An 18,988-nucleotide genomic window follows, 5' to 3' on the forward strand; every position below is an offset into this window, starting at 1 on the left:
AAATGTATTCACAGTTAAGAACTCTCTTTTTATTTAAAAAAACCGAAATTTGAAGATTGTTGCAAAAATATATTTCTTTCTTTAGAAACTGCCTGTTCAGCGCTCCGGTGCATTTACTTTCAGAATGCGGAACTCTGACCGCAACAAAAGAAGCTGCTTTCACAACGGATTTTCAAAAACATCCAATGACCGTCAGAGGATACTTCCTGTTGTTTGAGACACTAGAACTTCCCTGTAGGACATCCTTCTCCAGGGAGGTTTAACTCTGGAGGGGTACATCCGGTTGTTTTCCGAAAATCTGGTTTACTACCATGAATAGAGGAAAAAAACAGTATCAACAATGTCGGACATCTACATATGTGCAAGCCTTTCAAGAAGGAGATCACTTAACTACAATGCCTCATTGGTACTGATGCAAGGCAGTGCTACGTCAATCATACGCACGCAACAACACGCTCAATGAAAGACCGACAAGATAAGATAAGAGAATATTTATTTAGGGTCGGGTTTTACAATCAATAAACATTAGCTCTGAGAAGCTATATTCCGACTACCATAATACCATTACATATAATTACAACATAAAATATACAATATCAGTATCACAATACTAAAAAACATAGCTGCAAACATACCACAAGGATAATTTAAGACAAATAGATGCCACAATAATTCTGACTTACTGAAATCACGGAAAAAAACGGAAGAGAGGAATGAGGAAAGATATAAAAGGAGAAGGAATGATCTTCTTCCTGGGAAGTGTTGTTAATTAAACACGATGAAATCAAAGAAGCGATTGGCAAGTATTAGAAGCATTCCAAAAAATAAACATTTAGAAATCTAGACAGGTATTAAAAAGGACAGGTACAACAGCAAAAACACTATGCAAGAATGATATTTGAACAATCCTTCTTTATGCTGGTGCAACATGGAGAACAAATACGGAGATACAGCGCAGACTTCACGATTTGTTGCGAAGGTATCACAAAAGGGTTATGGTAATCTGGTCAGACAGAAGGAAGTGACAGAAATAACCCAATCGGCAAATATAGACATTGAAACAAAGATATCGGATTATAGAATCAAGGGGGGAAGATAACATAGCGAGGTAATGAAATGGACCTTGAAAGCGAAACCTGGAAGACCAAAATTCAAATGTAGTAGAAACAAAACAGGCATGGGCGGTTTAAATCGATCAGTATCTTCGGGACAAGAATTATAACAGGAACAATTAGAAAGACACCATTGCTATCGCCAGTTCTAATTCCTTGACAGTTTTACGTTTACCGTCCATGCAAAACCGATACTTTTCATTTTTATGATGTTTATGATTTTTATGATTAAGAATCGTAGTTCGAGAGGAAATTATTAAATTGGCATCGGAAATGTCAGAAGCAAATTTTCTACATGTATTAGTTTTCAAACATACATGTAATGTTAAAGATAGCATAATTATCAGCAAAAATGTCTGCGAAAAAGTAGTAACAAGTTATTCATGTAACTTTATTTGTTTATTCTATATACTAGATACATATATGCTAAATCTATTTAAATAATAATTATGACTCCTAATTTCTTTTAAAATTGTTTTATTTCTACACGTAGAAGGTTACGTTGTTTGTTTGTTTTTTGTTGTTGTTTTTCTTTTCTTTGTTGGTTGTTTTTTTGTTGTTTTTTTGGGGGGGGGGGGTGGGGGGGGTTGGTGGGGGAGGGTTGCACATAGTATATATCATTATTCCATAAAATTACTTTACATTTACATAGTTCATGTAGATGCACAATAGAGTACATATTTTGCTAATAGATACTGTGGGTTCATTAATATTCAAGAGTATCAATTTTCGTGGATAAAGTGAAAATCACAGTTTCAAGGATACGTATATTAGTGGCCAATGACCCTATCAATACAAATTGTAACTAGAAAATGCACTTCAATGAACATTTAAATTCATAGTCATACTTTAAAACGAAATCCACGAAAATTGGTATTCAACGAATATTGATGAAACCACAGTATCAATAGATATCATTTTTAATGGTTAGATTTTCTCAAACCTTTACACCGTCAAGGTGTACCTTCGTCACACAAAGATAGCTTATTTCCTGGCAATGTGTTATAACCTTTATTAACCCATCCTCATCAACGCCGGATGCTCGAAATCACAATATATTTAAACCTCTGAGTGGATTTTTTTTTTTATCAAATTAATGATTTTTAAAATTTTTAAAGCAACTATTGCTCTACACTGCGTTATTTACTCCTTTTATATTGTGGTAAACAGAATCTAAAAGTACACATTTTTTTTTTTTTATATTTATGGAATTCATTTAGATACCGTCCAACATAGCAAACAAGCCCGTGTGTCTTTTCTTCTGCCGATACTCATTCGGCTACTTTATATAATATAAGTGATAGCGTTTGTCCTTCACGCTAACTTCTCAAGTCTGATTCCTTTCTATACAATTTAAAGCTTCAATATTATACATGAATGTTTGAAATTATACGTCATTTTGATATCGAATACAGTACATGCTTGTACTCCATACTTTCTACAAAACCGCGATGAATTGACCTCTCGAAATCACGACCTTCAAGGGACTGGGTGACGATTTTTGTCAAATTTTATGTTTCTATATTTAATGTTTACAATGCTTTGGTGATGCATTTCTAATGATCAACCAAAGTTTGAGTGTCAGTCGTAGAGCTATGTTAAGAAGGTTTGTGTCATGCTTTTGTTACATTGGATCAATATATCGATAAAAGTTATTTTTCAAGCTGATATTTTTCTCAGCTAATTCTTTTTGAACATTATAAAAACGGTTTCTATCGTTTGTCGCATTCATTTTAGGTCTAAACCTGGGCTGGAATTTTCTTGTAAACATTGAAAATGTAAACAAATACATGACCTTAGCTTTGTTTACATATTAAACAAAGAATTTCTGAGTTCTGTATCTCGCTTATAACTCTACGACTTACACTCAACTTTTGGTTGCCTATTAGAAATACCTTACTGAGGCTTTGTAAACATTATAAACGAAAAATAAGTTTTAAACAAAATCTTGACCATGCCAATAAGCCATTAGAATATCGGTAAATAAAGTATTCACGGAACAGCATCGATCTAAAATTGCTTATCAAGTATGTGTATTTCTGGCTGTCTACGAAATTGTGTTTGGCTGTTACATGTAGGTTCATAGAAGACTGCGCTTATAATCTCCTAAACCAAAAAAGTCATGCATCAAAAAAGTCATTCCATCTGTCATGTTGCCGTGTAACTCTTGCCACTCGCCGTCTACAGAAGTTGAAACAGCAAACATGTGATGTGTTCAACCAATGACAGAGCGTCTGGTCTGACACAAAGCATAGAGCACAAAAACATATACATTATACCTATGTGTTTTAAACAGAAGATCTTTGTGAAAATTGCCACCTTCAGATGTCTGGCATGCAACTCATTTGTCATGTAAGTGTATTTCCACCTATCCAAATCTACATTTACAATTTAAAACTGTTACTTCAATGTAAGAATTATATTTATGAATACACGCCAATTTTAAGTGCATCCGTGTGTGTCTTGATATTGTGCAGGTTTTTCTACAAATGCCAAAACATACACATTACGGTAGTGCCAATTCCATCGTTGCTTTTCTTTCCGCATTCAGACTTTCGCCTATATTTAAATCAAATTCTTTTTAATCAGACACTCAATAAAAATTGCACAGTCAGAATCATGCTATTATCATTTATACGGAAAATCTTTACTTTAGGGTTACATGTGTATAATTTAAGAATCTGGAACATACTTAAAACGAACAACCACTTGTAATGATTATTGATTATGTCAAGGTTATTGATATCAGAAGTAGCATAGTAAAGAATCCGTGTATTTGTTCGGCATATTCACTCACATTTAACATGTTAAACGTATATAACAGTTTATATACTTATACGTGTTAACAAAAAAAACATATTAATAATTTAAATTGTCATTATTTGATAAAGATCATCGGAATACAAGGATCATAAAAGGTATGTGTCTTAACAATGACATAAAGAAGTAAAGGATTACTTTTAACAAGAAAATGACCATTCGAATTAGTTTATTCTGATATTAGTGCACTTCGATTCATTTGATTTAATTTATTTTCTTCAAAGGTACCCTTTATACACATGCCTTGACATGACATTCACTTTATGCTTACATACAAACTTCGGGAATTTTATGTTAATCAAATAAGGAAACTTTCCCCAATTAAAGTATCAATATTGCTTCATAAATATACTTGTTCCACTAAACAAAGATTGTAAATCAATATACTAAATTATGTTGTATTTATAGACACAAAAGCCAATCAAATACCCTTATCCCTCTTTCTTTGTCTCATATATATATATATATATATATATATATATATATATATATATATATATATATATATATATATATATATATATATATATATATATTAACGATGTTAGTTGTTCAGTATTAATTAAATTATTCATTACAGTTATATAGTTATATAGAAATTATCTATGATAAAACGTTCATTGATATTAAAGGAACTTAGACACGATTTGACTTAAAATTTTCAAATTTTATTTTTCCATTTTCAATGTTTATACTGATAAATATAGAAGTGTATAATGCTATGTCAAAATTTACATATTCGTTGTATTGGTGTAAATTTCAATCAAATGTAACTTTCTGTTGTTGATGATAGTATTTACGAAGATATTGAATTAGTTTATATTGTTTTTACATGTCATTTGTCTAAGAAATTGTAAATCTCTACTTTACATTTTTTGTAAACAACTATAAGACTCGAGCTTTGTTTACATTACTATCAATTCTTACATCTCTATTTCGCTTGAAACTTGACTTTAACATTTAATATTTTGGTCAATTATTTTAAATGCACCAACAAACCATTTTATACACAAAAAATAAAAATAAAATTTTTGATCTCAAATGGTGTCCAAGTCTCTTTAACATAGAGTACACCGATACTAGTACCCAATTAATTTTTCTCATTTTTCTTTTAAACAAATAAAATGTTCATATTTAAATGAGAAACGACAATATATGAAAAGAATCGGAACATTGTATTTCTTTTTAAATTGAATTGAAATGTCGAATGTGTTTAAGTGTTGTGCAGAAGTAGGGGTGGACATTGAAAAAAGTTGGTTGTTAATGAATTGACAATTGTAGATTGCAAAAGATACCGACGGGAACACATTCGGTTGTTATTCCATAAGTCTTTGATAAGTATAATAGACAACAGAATGTAAGCAAGAAATTGGACAGGTAACTAAATTAGCTTGATAGAACAATCATTTATCAATTTTCAATTCATTTAAATTTAGAATTATTCTGGGCGATTGTTCTACTTAAAACTTACTTATAACCACAATTCAAATTTTCTTGATGTAAAAAAAAAGTTATAAAGAACTTTTAAGTTCTTTCTATTTAAACAATATTTATCTATGCATTGGTGTCTGTCTAGATATGGACAATTTGTCAAAAGTTGTTTTTTTTTTTTTAACTATCAAGCGATTGATTCAAAAATTAAAAAAAGTATTCGCAGTTTACAACTCTCTTTTTAATTTTTTGGAATTTCTTTAGCACCGGTTCAGCGCTGTGTTACATTCAGTTTCAGAATGCGGAAGAACGACCGCAATAAAAGAGACTGTTTTCACGACAGATTTACAAAAACATCCAGTGACCGTCAGAAAGTACTTCCTGTTGTTTGAGATACCGAAAGTTCCGCCTAGGGCATCCTTATCAAGGGAGGTCCGACTCTGGGGGGATACACCCAATCCTTTCCAGGAATTTGGTTTATTCCAAACTATAGAAAATTTACAATGTCGAGTCGGATATCTTTACATTGGCAAGCTTTTGCAGAAGGATGTCTCTTCGCCTATGACGTTGCTTTTTCATAATGGTACTACTAAGGCATGCGCCGCAAATAAAAGACTGACAAGATAATATAAGAGGGAAGCAAGGTCTCTGGCGGAAGATATTATAGAGAAAGGTACAATCTACATGGCCTTCATGGAAAGTTTTGTTAGTCAAAAATGACAAAACCAAAAAAGCGATTGACATGCATTAGAAGCATTCCAAACGCTTATCAACATTTAAACATTTAGAAAGTTTAAAGAAAGACTAAAACGAAACAAAGAGCATGCAAGAGAGTGATACGGTTACCAAACATTCCTATTTATGCAAATAGGAAGAAGAGCACAGATTTCACTCAAATTTCTGGAAAAGATAATCATAGAAGCTTAGAATATTGATATATGCGCATCGGGTCAGCAAGAAGGAAGTAGCAGAAGGAACCGGAACAGCAAAACAAACATTGACACCGAGGGGACTAAGTGTTAAGAGCAATGGAGGAAGATAATATAGCAAGAACAAATGGATCTTGAAAACGAAACCCGGAAGACCAAAATTAAAGAGTAGAAATTTTTTTTTAAAATGTGGAATTTAACTGGATCAATGACAATGGGATAACAAGTGGTAAGACCCGTTAAAGAGGCATTGCTGTCGCCACTTCCGGTCCTCAGGTGCCCGTGTTCTGGTCGTTCCAAAACCACGTGATGTTTACCGTTCCTGCTCTTCTTGCCTTTTTCATACTGTAACCAATTCTATCTCTACAGGAAAAATTCAGGTTGACATTAAAAATGAAAACACCGAAGTCTCTTATTAAGATATTGTAACCTGGTTATACTTTTTTACTTACACCTATAATGTTTGATGTTTGCTTAATCGTCCACAATAAAGACAAACAAAAAATGTCTCAAAGACATTTTGGATGGCAACAAAATCTTCATGCATCTACATTTTTTTTTATTTTATGAACTGCATCTAAGCTAAGTCTATTTTAAAACTATAATACCTTCTCAAGCAAATAATGAAAATTAGGCGTTTTAATTTCGTTAACTATTCACTAACACATACAGAATGATACGTTGCGTTTTGTTACATACATGTATATTATTATAATTGTATGTAAAGAACAATATGTATAATAGTGGCCTAATAAAATGGCCCCGTAAAATAAACATCAAATTTTTATTACCCTATACCTTTTTTTCTTTGTATATATATGAACGTGTGATTTTCCCCCATGCCTTTCAATTTAATCCAAATGCTCTTGTTCCGAAGTATGGCATAATAAAGTCAACCTTTTCTAGCCATTTTTTTTTGTTGCATAAAAAAACATTGAGTGCAGGCTTGAGCAAACAAAATATTGTCATTTGAAGATTTTTCCATCCAAGACTTATAATAACAGACAGAAAAATTTTACTTGTTCAAAGCTGCGGTCTATATTTCCCATTTGAAACATGATTAAAAATCATGCATATATATATTTTATTTTTATTGAATTCTAAATATGTCATATATACATGGCACGCCAAATTCACAAAAATGAGCTAAACATAGTTTCACAGTAAATAAACTAGATTTATCGTTTGTAAACTGTAGTTTATGGGCAGAAAACTATATAGCTAACGACGTTAATCTATACCTGTATTACACATCTATAAACTATAGTTAACGCGACCATCTGTGTTTCAGAAGTGTAAACTTACATATCAACACTATTTAAAAATATAGTTTATCTGATAAATATAGTTTCAAGATTGTGAAACTATGATCAATAACTCTTAATTGTAGTTAATGAATGAAAAATATAGGTTACAGATGTGAATCTATATTAAATCTATTGTTAATTTTTATTTACAGACAAACTTAGATTATCAAATGTGAAACGATGTTTAGCTCATTTTTGTGAATTTGGCGTGCCATACATTACTGCATGTGGAAATAAATGATATGAATATATGAAAAATATATTTTATACCAACTCTACATCGAAATAATAAAAAAATTTGAATAACCGGAAACACTGTTAAATAGCCGAATCATGGGGATCAAATCTTGACTCCTATCATATCAATTATAATCCTTTACATTAACATGGTGGGTATATAATAAAAGTATATAGATGTATTACTAACTTTTCAACATTATTTCTTAAATAGTTAGATATATCCTACACCTTTTAGATGTACCATCTTTACCCAAAAATTGCGGGGTTTTTATTTTTTTTTATATTAATGCATTATGACCTTAGCTCGTCTTCATCGAGGCTGGATGGTCGAAATCATCTTAAGGTACATCCAAGTCGATAAAAATTGGATACTTTCATTATAATATTTTTAGAAAGCAAGCAATATAATGCGCTATTACCTCAGTTGTAATATGTAAATGAGGCAAATGTTCAGAGTTTCAAATATAATCTAGCAAAAATGCGTGGAGTTCGACATCAATTAAATAGAAAAATGTGTTATTTTATACATGTTTTAGAATTTTTCGAGAAAAATAATCAAGGTATTTTTCGTTTTATATTTGAAACTTCCGGTGCGAACGGAAATGAAACTAAAAAACACAAATTCTTAATTTTGTTTTCCTCAGAGTTCTCTAGTGTTACTGTTATATTACATGTAAGATATCAACGGTATTTTCTAATATTGTTGTTTGCAAAAATTTGTTTATCGTTATTTTTATTTTAATTTTCAGTAAAAATATGTGGTTACCGTATTGAATAAGATTTATCTTTTATCCATATTTTTTTTTTCGTGTTCTAATTTTTATCTCAGCTTTTCTCTCAAAATGTTTTCAGGATCAGAAAGCTTTTTAGAACTATTAGGAAAAAGAACGCTAATCCTCGATTCCCGCGTACATGTTACATCCGTAAATTAAAAAAACTGAAATAAAGTTTTAATCGTAAAGTTATAATAATTAAGATATAAAATTTATCGGACTTTTCTAAGACACACTCACACACACACATCCTTTAACCTGCTTTTCAGCCACCAGAACTTACTACTGCTTTAAATGTAACTTAAACATGTACATGCATTGGATGTTCAGTACAACGTTTGGTAACAGATATCAGCTTTTGTGATATACATAAATAAATGAAACAAGAAGTCCAAAATTCTAAACTGAATGATAAAATCAATTTTTTTTTTTTACATCATTTAGGTATCATGAGTATGGGTTTACGATATCATGTATAAATGGTAGATGACTCGCCTCATACATTTGTATTTGTAAAAGGTTAAACCATACTCCAATGAAATTCTCTGACCAAAGAATAAAGACTAGAAGAGTAAATATTTTTTCTTGTATATAATAGCAATAGTACCCACTACCCTCCGTGGCATGGTTTTTGCAATATCTCATTCTATCCATGTAATGTATCTAGTCGTCTGTTAGATATATGCGTAGTGGAAAGGAAGGTTTTGAAGACCATCAATTTTTACAGTTTTTACCTCAAACGCGTGTCTTGTGTGTGTGAGTTTCGGGGGGGGGGGGGGGGGGCTTCCTTAAATGACATACACCTAAGGACAGGGGCGTACAAGGCGTTACATACCCCCACTTGAAGCAATAAAAAAAACTTGTTCGAATGTCAATAAAAATGTTTTTTTCGTGTATATATACATTGTTTATGTTATAAATTTTCACGATGCATGTTAATAACGTGTTTTCAGGTCTAAGTCCAGACCCCATCTTAAAGTACTTGTATTAAAAGGATAAGTTTTTATTCTTTTTTATCATTGATTTTTTAAATTGGAGATTAGACCCATTATGGGTCAAAATTCATATTTTTCGCAAAACTTCAAAAATTAATTCATAATTGCCAAACTATAAAAGTTATTCACACTGATCGGTATGTGTCAACGTAGCTCAATGTGATTAGTGGAGGAATTTAAATAGTATCTCCCGGCTGAGAAGGTGTTCGAATTACATGGGAGTTTTTGTTTTTTAAATTCCGTGCATTTGTTTCCATTTAGGTAATTATGTTCTTATTCGTTTCACTCAAACGAACATAAAATATTTATGAAATAAACACAAACTTGTGAGTAGGATGTGAAGCGCTCTGAAAGTGCAGTTTTAATTAATTCCAATATAACAATAATTTTTTTCTTTCAAAACCAAATCTTCCACATCTACAAAATAAAATTGCAAATTTTAGACAGTGGTTACATCTATATATTATACAATATGAAGCAAAGGGCAGGTGGGTGGGACTTACATGACTGCACGAAAAAGAGCCTTCGAATGGCTTTACTAGTACACAATAACTTTCACGGTCATTCATAGCCCGTGCTATGAATATCAATATTGTCACCTGACTAGGTGACAATAATAACAACCAATAGATGTAAAGAATAAACAAACACTACCACGTGTTTAAGTAACATTAATAAATACATAACATTGTTTTTCGTAAATTTTATGTAATAGATATAAAATTATTTTGGAAAAATTTTAGTCTCTACAGATAACGACAAAAAATACATAATGTTCTTGCCCATTCAAATAACGTCTAGTCAACAATAGCACAGTTGATGTTTGTTTGAGATCACGTTGTAATGTAGGAAAATAATCATAAAAATGAAAATAATAAAAGTATTGTTAATGGTCAGATGATGCAGTTCTATATTATAAATGTAATGATGCACACCCTCAAATGTAAGATTCCTTTATAGGAGATTTACAAGAGTCGTTTAAATATCCTAGGCGCAGGGGATTCGAAAGGCATCGTGCGCTTTTCTCCTTTGGTCCAGCTTGGTTTAATTGTATCTGAGAGGATTTAAACATATGATCATATTATGAGTTCTTATGTTATTGGCACGAATGCTTAACTATAAATATGATCGACCGGAAAGAAAAACTACTGTATATAATAACCCAAGCTTTCCCGGTTTTTTTTTTTTTGGTGTTTTTGTGGTTTTTTTTTTTTTGGGGGGGGGGGGGGGATCTGGGAAACTCCACAGTATGGCAAGATTTCCATCGGGAAAATCTAGTTTTTGGACAGCATATAACAGGATAGCGACACATTAGTGTAAGAATACTCAAATGAACTTTAATTTTTTTTGACAAACATAATGCAATATCGTATTTGTAGATGTTTTTTTTTCCTTATCCCATTACAATCTATTCTATAACCAAAACTATCATTTAAAGTTCTTCAATTTGTAGGGATTATCTTCCTTACCTTGTGTACTAGCTCTGTAATGGAGAGAAGGCAGACACGCAGATGAGATGGATATATAGAGAAAGAAATTTATAGAATAAAGAAAAAGAGAGAGAAAAAGGGGGCATTTGAAAATATTACAATTAATTTCTTACATTCCTTTAAAGGAGAGATTGTTTGATACTAAAGTAAGTAAAAGTCTAAAAGAAAAGTATGGTATATTTTATTTTTCATTTTGACGATAATTATGTTTAAAAAAAAATTAATGGGGGTATATGAGGGCTAGAGTTGTATAGGTACAGGTCGTTCGTGTGTACAAAAATAACTTCTTACTGTTTATTAAATATTAATTTCTTACCCTGGCAGAAAAAATATTGCATCGGCCGGGAATCGAACCCGGGCCGCCCGCGTGGCAGGCGAGCATTCTACCACTGAACCACCGATGCTTGATACTAGAGGAAATTAACGCATTTTATAAATACAATTTTTACACATAGAAGTTGTATATTATCACACTTAACATTTTTTATAATCTTAGTCACAATTTATGCATCATCTGTATATTATAATGCAAAGTACATGGCATTTGCCACAATGAAAGGGAAATATTATTGGACAACTACTATTTGTACCTTCAAGTTTATTTTCACCTGAAAATGGGCGGAGCTATAAATATTCATTCGCAAAGTTTTTTTTAAAATGAAGATTTCATATTGTTTGCAATTGATATTTTTATAGAAAGCAATTACTTTATATTGATTTAACATACTACAAAAATAAAATGTATTGTTGGCTTTTTTGTTTTTCTTAATGACATTTTATTATCGTCAGTGAACTATATTTGGTACTCAATTACTCCGCCCATTCAATCAGCTTGGAGTAGCATGGCAGACCTCAAACATTGCATGATAGTGTATGGAAGAAAGTCGGAAGGAAATGCAAAGTGTTGATTTATTCGTGAGATTAAAGAAGAATTATGGAATCCACTAACAAAGGTTTGTGTAGCTATTATATTCGCATAATTTGATCTAAGTGAAGACTAATGACAAAGCTAGAAATGAGGCAAGATTTGTGCCGATGCAGCAATGCATTAGGTCTGTGACACGCTTGACACAGTGACAGTGGGATTAGAAAGTGAATGTTGGTCAATCAGCTGGGCAATCAGATTGCAGATAAAATAGGATTTATGTGGTCAGTTAAACTGCTCTTGTATCAATTCTTAAATGCCATGAATTAAAAAATATATTACTCTGATATAATAAGTAAAATTTATAATAATTGTTAATCATATATATTTATGAATTGTAACTATTTTAATTTAATGACTTTTTTTTTTAAAGATTGCTTGAGTACATTAGATAATAATTTTTGTGTTTAAGATTTATTTGAGACTCAAATTCTTGCAGAATTTATTTTTTAACTTAATTAATAATAGAAAGTGAAGAACTAAATGTAACTTAATTATGACATATGATTGATGTAAGTTAATTATGACATATAATTATTGTATGTGCCTTCAATATTTTGCTCTCATCCAAAATATCTGAGCAAGCAAAAAAAAAGCCTTTGGCCCTTGGAGGGAATGTTTTCTCTGAACTACCAGAAGTGGAGGGGCTTACTGCACTATAGTTTTATTTTATTCTTTAAAACTCTACTGCGAGAAAAAGTGTGTGGGAGTGGGGGTAGGCCTGCCCCCCCCCCCTCCCTCCCATGCTACACGCCTGTTAATTGAAATAATTTGTGTAAAATGGTGTAACAAAATATTCATTGTTTTATAACTTTAATCTTTTGTTTACCAACTTAATTAACTTTACCACATACACAAAATATTATTAATATATTAATTTGCTCTGCAAAAGAGCATATTTACTGCAGATCTCCTTAAAGTGTTAATGACTCCAAGTTTGAAAGAAAGTTTGTCAATGAATCATTTGTTTAAATGGTATTTTATATTGGATTTACCTGCCTGCTTTATATCCATTTTTGTGTTTGATTTTAAGGTAAAGAATAAAGCAACACTTACGACCCACTCATGAAAACAGACACCTTTTATTTTTATTCAGCAAAATTGGGATAGGGATGACTTGAAAAATAAATTTTGTTGATCCATTCAAATAAGGTTATTGGCCCAGACTGAAAAACCTAGTAAACACCAGGCATTGGTTTAATCATTTTTTTTTTTAAATCTTGGGGGGGATTTAACCGATTTTTTTTTCCTTCAAAACTTGTACTTTCTTTGTGCTTTCTACCATCCAGTGGGGTCTTAGTATTGAGTAGAGCTGGTGAATTTAGGTTTAGCATGACCCAGGTGGTTTGTATGGGTTTCCTAATCACATTAATCACACACGGAAGTCCTGGACTGATGACTCTCTTCAATGTTTTTATCACCTGGTCAGGGTCCCTTTTGTCTGGTTTTGTCTTGTCTCACTGAGGTACCATGCTGCCAAGGAAAATAAACTCTTTAACAGAAAGAAAAGTATATGTGTCATGCTTGAGTGGTGTTAATGTCCGAGTGTTTTAGGGGACGTCAGGATAACATAAGTCATTTTAACCAGTAAATCTCCTCACCTCCTTTACCTGAGACTATTAGTAACAATGTGATTACTATCTTGTTAATGTTCTGGGCAGACACTGGACTTAATGCAGCGGTACTTTTAACTTTATCAGTCACTCTATCTTGCTTAAGGTGTTTATTATCCAGGGCCTAGTGTAGAGCATTTAATTATTGGTCCTGAACAATACTGTTGTGACCATTTTACCTTTAGCTGTTGTGGGGACAGAAGTCAGAGAACAGAAGTCAGAACCAGTGGCAGACAAGGCTTGGCAAAAATTCAGGCTCCGTATAACTTGAAAGACTTCGGTGTGATTGATCCCAGTATTTAATAAAACTATTCTTTTATTTTTAAGCAGAGGAGAATTTATAACTTTCACAAGGAGCTTTTCTTTGTTGTTTGCCAAAGAGAATGATCTGGGTACTCGGCAAATATCAGTATTGAGCAGTTGTTTTAGGTTTTTAGGTTCAGTTTGATTCAGTAGAAGAAAATCAATTCAATTTGTTCAAAACTTTTGATCCTAATGTTTTTGGTTAAACCTGTTTGAAAATTGTTGCATGTCTGATACTTATAAGTTGCTGTTCTGTATGCGCAACAGTCAACTGATCTGTCTCTATGCTGTGTATTGGAAGACAAATTCTCTTATTAATGATGCATGTTAAATATTGGTATTTGCTTTTGCTCTCTTTCTCTGTGCATTTGAGCCCTAGATGCAGTAATGTGCAGTGATTCATCCTAACTGAAAATTAGTCCCTGTCTCAGAACTATTGATTTTGGGGATCATATGAATTTCTTTTCTTTTGTCTGCAAATCTTTTACCCAAAGGATTTTTAACAAACTCTGAAGTCTTCTGCAAGAGTGAAGATCAAGAAAGGACTTGAGCTGACGTAGCTGATCATCATGTTCAGCCATGGTTTGTCACGCAGTATAAATTTGTATGTAGATTTCGTGTAACTATCAGTATTACAAGAATATTTGTACCGTCAGCTTTTGAGTGTCTGTAGTTCTTAGTTTCACCCTAATTTGTTTTGTTTTTGTGTATCTTTTAAGATTTGAGTTGATGGATCACTGTGACAATCTCGGGCAGTCATATTGTCTCCTCTTGCTGACATCAACATCAGTGACCAGTGAACCACATTAATAAACCACACTTCCTCACACATAAACCACCACACAGGACATGAATACTATCAGAGTTTGCCATCTTTTTTGCCAAGGCTCGGCTTTGTAATTCATATTTCCAGTACCCTCATAGCCCGTTCTTTGTCCATATCAGGTTCTACCGATTTGTTGAGGGCTGTCTGTCAGTTGCTTTAGTCAGTACTGTGTTGTCATTTCATCTTATTCAAAAGCCTTTATATTTTTGGTTTGGTTTTTATTAGAGATGTGTTTTTATTATGTGGTTCGACTGATTTGTTAAGGACTGTTAGTTGCCTTAGTTTAGGGATAATAGTTAAGAACAGTTCATTGTTGTCATTTCATCTGTCGCAAGCCTTCATCGTTTTGGTAAGGTTTTTATTAGGGAGGTGTTATTGTTTTGTGATAAGTCCAGTCACTGAGTTTTATTTGGGTAAGTCTAACAAATGTCACCTTTTGTAGGGGCCTCAGACCAATTCATGGTGTGTTCTCCCTGATTGTGGGGTCAAAAGTTCTTATCAGAGGAAGGTGATTTGTTTAGAGGTGGTTTTACCTGTGTTTGACAACACTGCTTGTTGTGATACTGCTTTTACAGGTTGCTGATGTTACAAAGGCTTCCAGAATGTTGTTGTGTTCTCAAAGAAATCTTGTCCAAATATTATTTCATTAACTTTCCTATCAGCCTTACTCTTTGCTAGAATTATTTTACATGTTCTGAAGCGTTGATAAAAGGAGTTCAGAGAATATTTTGAGCTTGTGATAATTTTACTATAATTAGATGATTCTTAAGCATACAAAAATCCCACCAAAAGAAAAGGAAGAAGTCCACGCAGTATTTATATCAGTGCATTCATAGCGACCTTTTAGGGCTCAAAGTACAAGTAAATAGGTACACATCTCCAAATGGGAACATGCAGAGGTGTGTGGTAATCGGCTAATTGCCATCTTTTCATGTCTGACATTACACGCCATATTACATTTGTGTCGGTAACACTGGAGACGTTTATCTGCTTTCCTATACACCTGTGTACATACCCATTACAGACAGAATATATCACCAATATTTGGACAAGCAAAATTAAAGCTTGTTGACTCTAGAATAGGACAGATAGGCAATTGGATGGACCTAATTCATTTATATCTCTCATTCATCTTTTCATTGAGTCTTCTTAAAGATGAAAATCTAGGTAACAATGATGTTCATTTTGGTATTTTATTTCGATTTATTCCATTCCACCTATGTATTTTATTTTTCAACACAAATCTTGCCCGTCATTGTACTCTTACTGTTAAAGGTGCTTAGGAGATAATTGAAATAATTTTGCACTTACTCCAGAACAGGATTGTGCAAACCGGCTTGTTTACCGAGGCCCCCTCTGTCCATTTATTACATAAACTAGCTTTTGTAAACTTATTGAATTTGAAAAGCATCCAACCCTTTAAGTAACCGTCTGCTTTAATTTAACATTGATTACTTCTGAGTTCTATTATTGTTGACTTTTCACTTCAGTTTGGATGTATTTTTGAAGTGTTTTAAAGATGAGTTCCTATATTAGCAAGGCCTGTAGATATAGACAGACAGAATGTGACAGGTTACAATGGCTACGAGTTGACATGGGTGAACCGCAGCCATTACAGACTGGATTTGTCAATGGGATTAAGGTTTGGCCAGCTGTGCTGAGCTCATAGCTTTGTGACGGCGCTTTATGTACAGTTTATTTCTGAGACACCTATTGCAAGTATGTGCAAATTCTGGTTAACTTCGGGTTTACAAGCCCTGATCTTGGGTGTGTTATGTTTGATAAGAAAATAAAAAAGATTATTGGCTGTCCATAAAATACCTACATTTAGACTGGTATGTGGGATGGCTATTTTAGACTGGTATGTGGGATGGCTATTTTGAACTGGATTGCATATTTTGTTGTAATAATAGTTAAAATTTTGAACATAATCTATTTTGTTTTAAGTTTGGGTATTGTTCATTATGTTGAAAATTTGTCACGCTCTGTAAATCATACCTGGAATTTATACTCAAAACTATTTACCATAATATGTTTCACTGACTTACAAAATGGAGCTGCCATGTTTTCAATCATTCCTTAATTCAACAATCGAACAATCATCAGTTTATTAGTTCATGTTTTCTGTGTTTATATCAGATCTTAAGATTTTCATCTGGTTTGGTAAATAAAATTCATTGATGAGAGGCAAGAAAAAGGTCAAAGGTAAAGCCCCAAAGCAAATGACCGATATTTTGAATGACTTTGTGGGTGGCCATTGTGTACTGCATTGAATTTATACCTCACCTTGTGTACGGTTTCCAAAAAAAGTTCATTTTTTTTGTTAATTGTGTGTATTGCCAAAGGTAATGTAAAATTCACCTGATTTAAAATTGAGACTAGATGCAAATTATAGAGTACAAATTCTGAAAGGAAGTGAAGCAGAAACATTTAATTAGACCCTAACTTGGTGTTTCAAATTTCACACTGTAGATAAGTCAGTTTAATGAACTTCTCTCATTTAAAGTTCTTTGTACTTTCATTTCTTCCTTTAACACATAGCTTGTATTTACAGCTTTAATACTTCATTTCCTTTAAAAAAAATCGATTTTTTTTATATTTAACAAAAAATAAACGGTAGAATGAAAAAAAATTAGCATCATATTCAAAATAGGATTTGCCGAGGAGGGGTTGGGGGTTGGTGTTTGAGCTCCACATTTAAATACTCTGTACTGCCATTTTTTTGTTCATTCATACTTTGACCAAGTGCACACAAGCAGGATATGCTGTCTGTGCTGTTGATAAAGGTAAAATACAGGTGTGTTGGGGGTTAGATCAGTGCATTACGTCTTGTTGTTTTGGGTCTTCACAGAATTCAATGAAACCAACGGTCTGTTATGTAAATTAATTTGTCTTTTTTCATCACGGCTCAGAGCATTTTTCAAATGAACAGGTCTTTCATTCTTCACTTCTTGGGATGCGGCTATTTCACCTGGACAAAAAAAGTCGAAAACACATCTGATAAGAGATTGGTCTTGTGTTGAAGAGTGTGTTCTGTCAGGGCTGGGAACAGTAGATCTGTAAATCGCAGAGATTGATCAGACCGGGCAGGTTTTGATGAGGTGTTAAAGTGGGGATTAATGACATTTCACTTTTTCTGAATGGATTTACAGGTGAATTGGACTTAAAAAGGTATGCCATATTGGTGTTCAGACAATCTTTAGCTGATTTCTGAACTAACATGAATGGCTCATGTTTGAAATTTGATTACACTTAGCTCATGTTATGCTGAAATCAGGTGTTCTAAATATTGGGGACTGCAGGTGTGTTTAATATAAATAATTACAAGGTGTATTTAATTTACCGTTTTATGAATGAGTATCAAATCAAGACCATCAGATGTAATGATAGCGGATTCATGAATGGGTTACAGGGGAGCTGGGTACATATTAGTTTTAGTTGACTACCTGTAGTTCGAGAGATAAAACAAGGCCCAGGATTCAACTGAATAGCCGTAACCTACTGTTAATCTAAATACCCTATCATGAATATGTTGTTTTCATCAGATAATGGACACGAGGCAAATCAGGCTGACCTTTCTCCATGATCTACCTTCTTTTGTTTGTTGTGATCTGGTTTTAAAAGAAATATAGATGCCTATAATCAGATTTCGCAGATTGAAACACTTAGCAGCTAATACGAGAGAGATTGGGGTTGATCGGGAGTTCTGATTATTTTAAGGCTCGGCTGATATTCAGGTTTTGCTTTCTTACTCAAGTGCAATATTATTGATTGCATGTACTTAAAAAAGTAATACACCTGTTCACAGTTGTATTGAATACATGCAGTAAGTTTTTTAACATGTAGGCAAACACAGCTGGTGTTGATTTTGCAATCGTTATAATATTGCAGGGTGCATTTGTCAAGTCAACCACTTTTCATGAAAAAGAAAAATTGTTTGATCTCCAAGAAAAAAATTGAACATGCTGTTTGATGAACATATCCTGCATGTCGATTGACAAGTCATCTGGTCCTGATTTTAATTACAATTTAGCCTGGGGGGAGGATGACAAAAACTAATCATTTACGACATTGTTGTGTAAGGTTCCTTAGGTCCCATGTAATGACATGGATTTGTACTTCAACACTAGACGCTCGGTGGGGTAGCAGTGTTTGTTGATAATTTGTTTTTTTTTAAAACTGCTAATGGATTTGTTCAGTCATAAAAACTGTCAATCTTCCTGA

General features: G+C 32.8%; 2 protein-coding genes and 1 non-coding gene across 10 annotated transcripts in view; 1 reads left to right on the forward strand and 2 right to left on the reverse strand.

Annotated features, from left to right (window-relative positions):
• LOC128156214 (FAD-dependent oxidoreductase domain-containing protein 1-like) overlaps positions 1-18,988 on the reverse strand; it is a 312,439-nt gene that overhangs the window by 111,818 nt on the left and 181,633 nt on the right. The window lies entirely within an intron of this gene.
• Positions 11,431-11,501, reverse strand: Trnag-gcc (transfer RNA glycine (anticodon GCC)). Its single transcript has one exon. It is a non-coding gene; the product is annotated as a tRNA-Gly (tRNA).
• The window catches only part of LOC128156211 (protocadherin Fat 1-like), a 56,177-nt gene continuing 49,094 nt past the window's right edge, over positions 11,906-18,988 (forward strand). For 5 of the 8 annotated variants that reach the window (XM_052818261.1, XM_052818269.1, XM_052818267.1 and 2 more), the window contains exon 1: positions 11,906-12,050. The gene's annotated coding sequence lies outside the window, so the exon portion shown is untranslated. Of the gene's footprint in view, positions 12,051-12,095; positions 12,247-17,399; positions 17,551-17,571; positions 17,936-18,988 lie in introns of those variants that run through there. The other 3 variants (XM_052818266.1, XM_052818263.1, XM_052818262.1) reach the window with 3 other exon arrangements.

The sequence above is a fragment of the Crassostrea angulata genome, chromosome 7 (assembly GCF_025612915.1).
Source record: "Crassostrea angulata isolate pt1a10 chromosome 7, ASM2561291v2, whole genome shotgun sequence".
Lineage (NCBI taxonomy): Eukaryota > Metazoa > Mollusca > Bivalvia > Ostreida > Ostreidae > Magallana > Magallana angulata.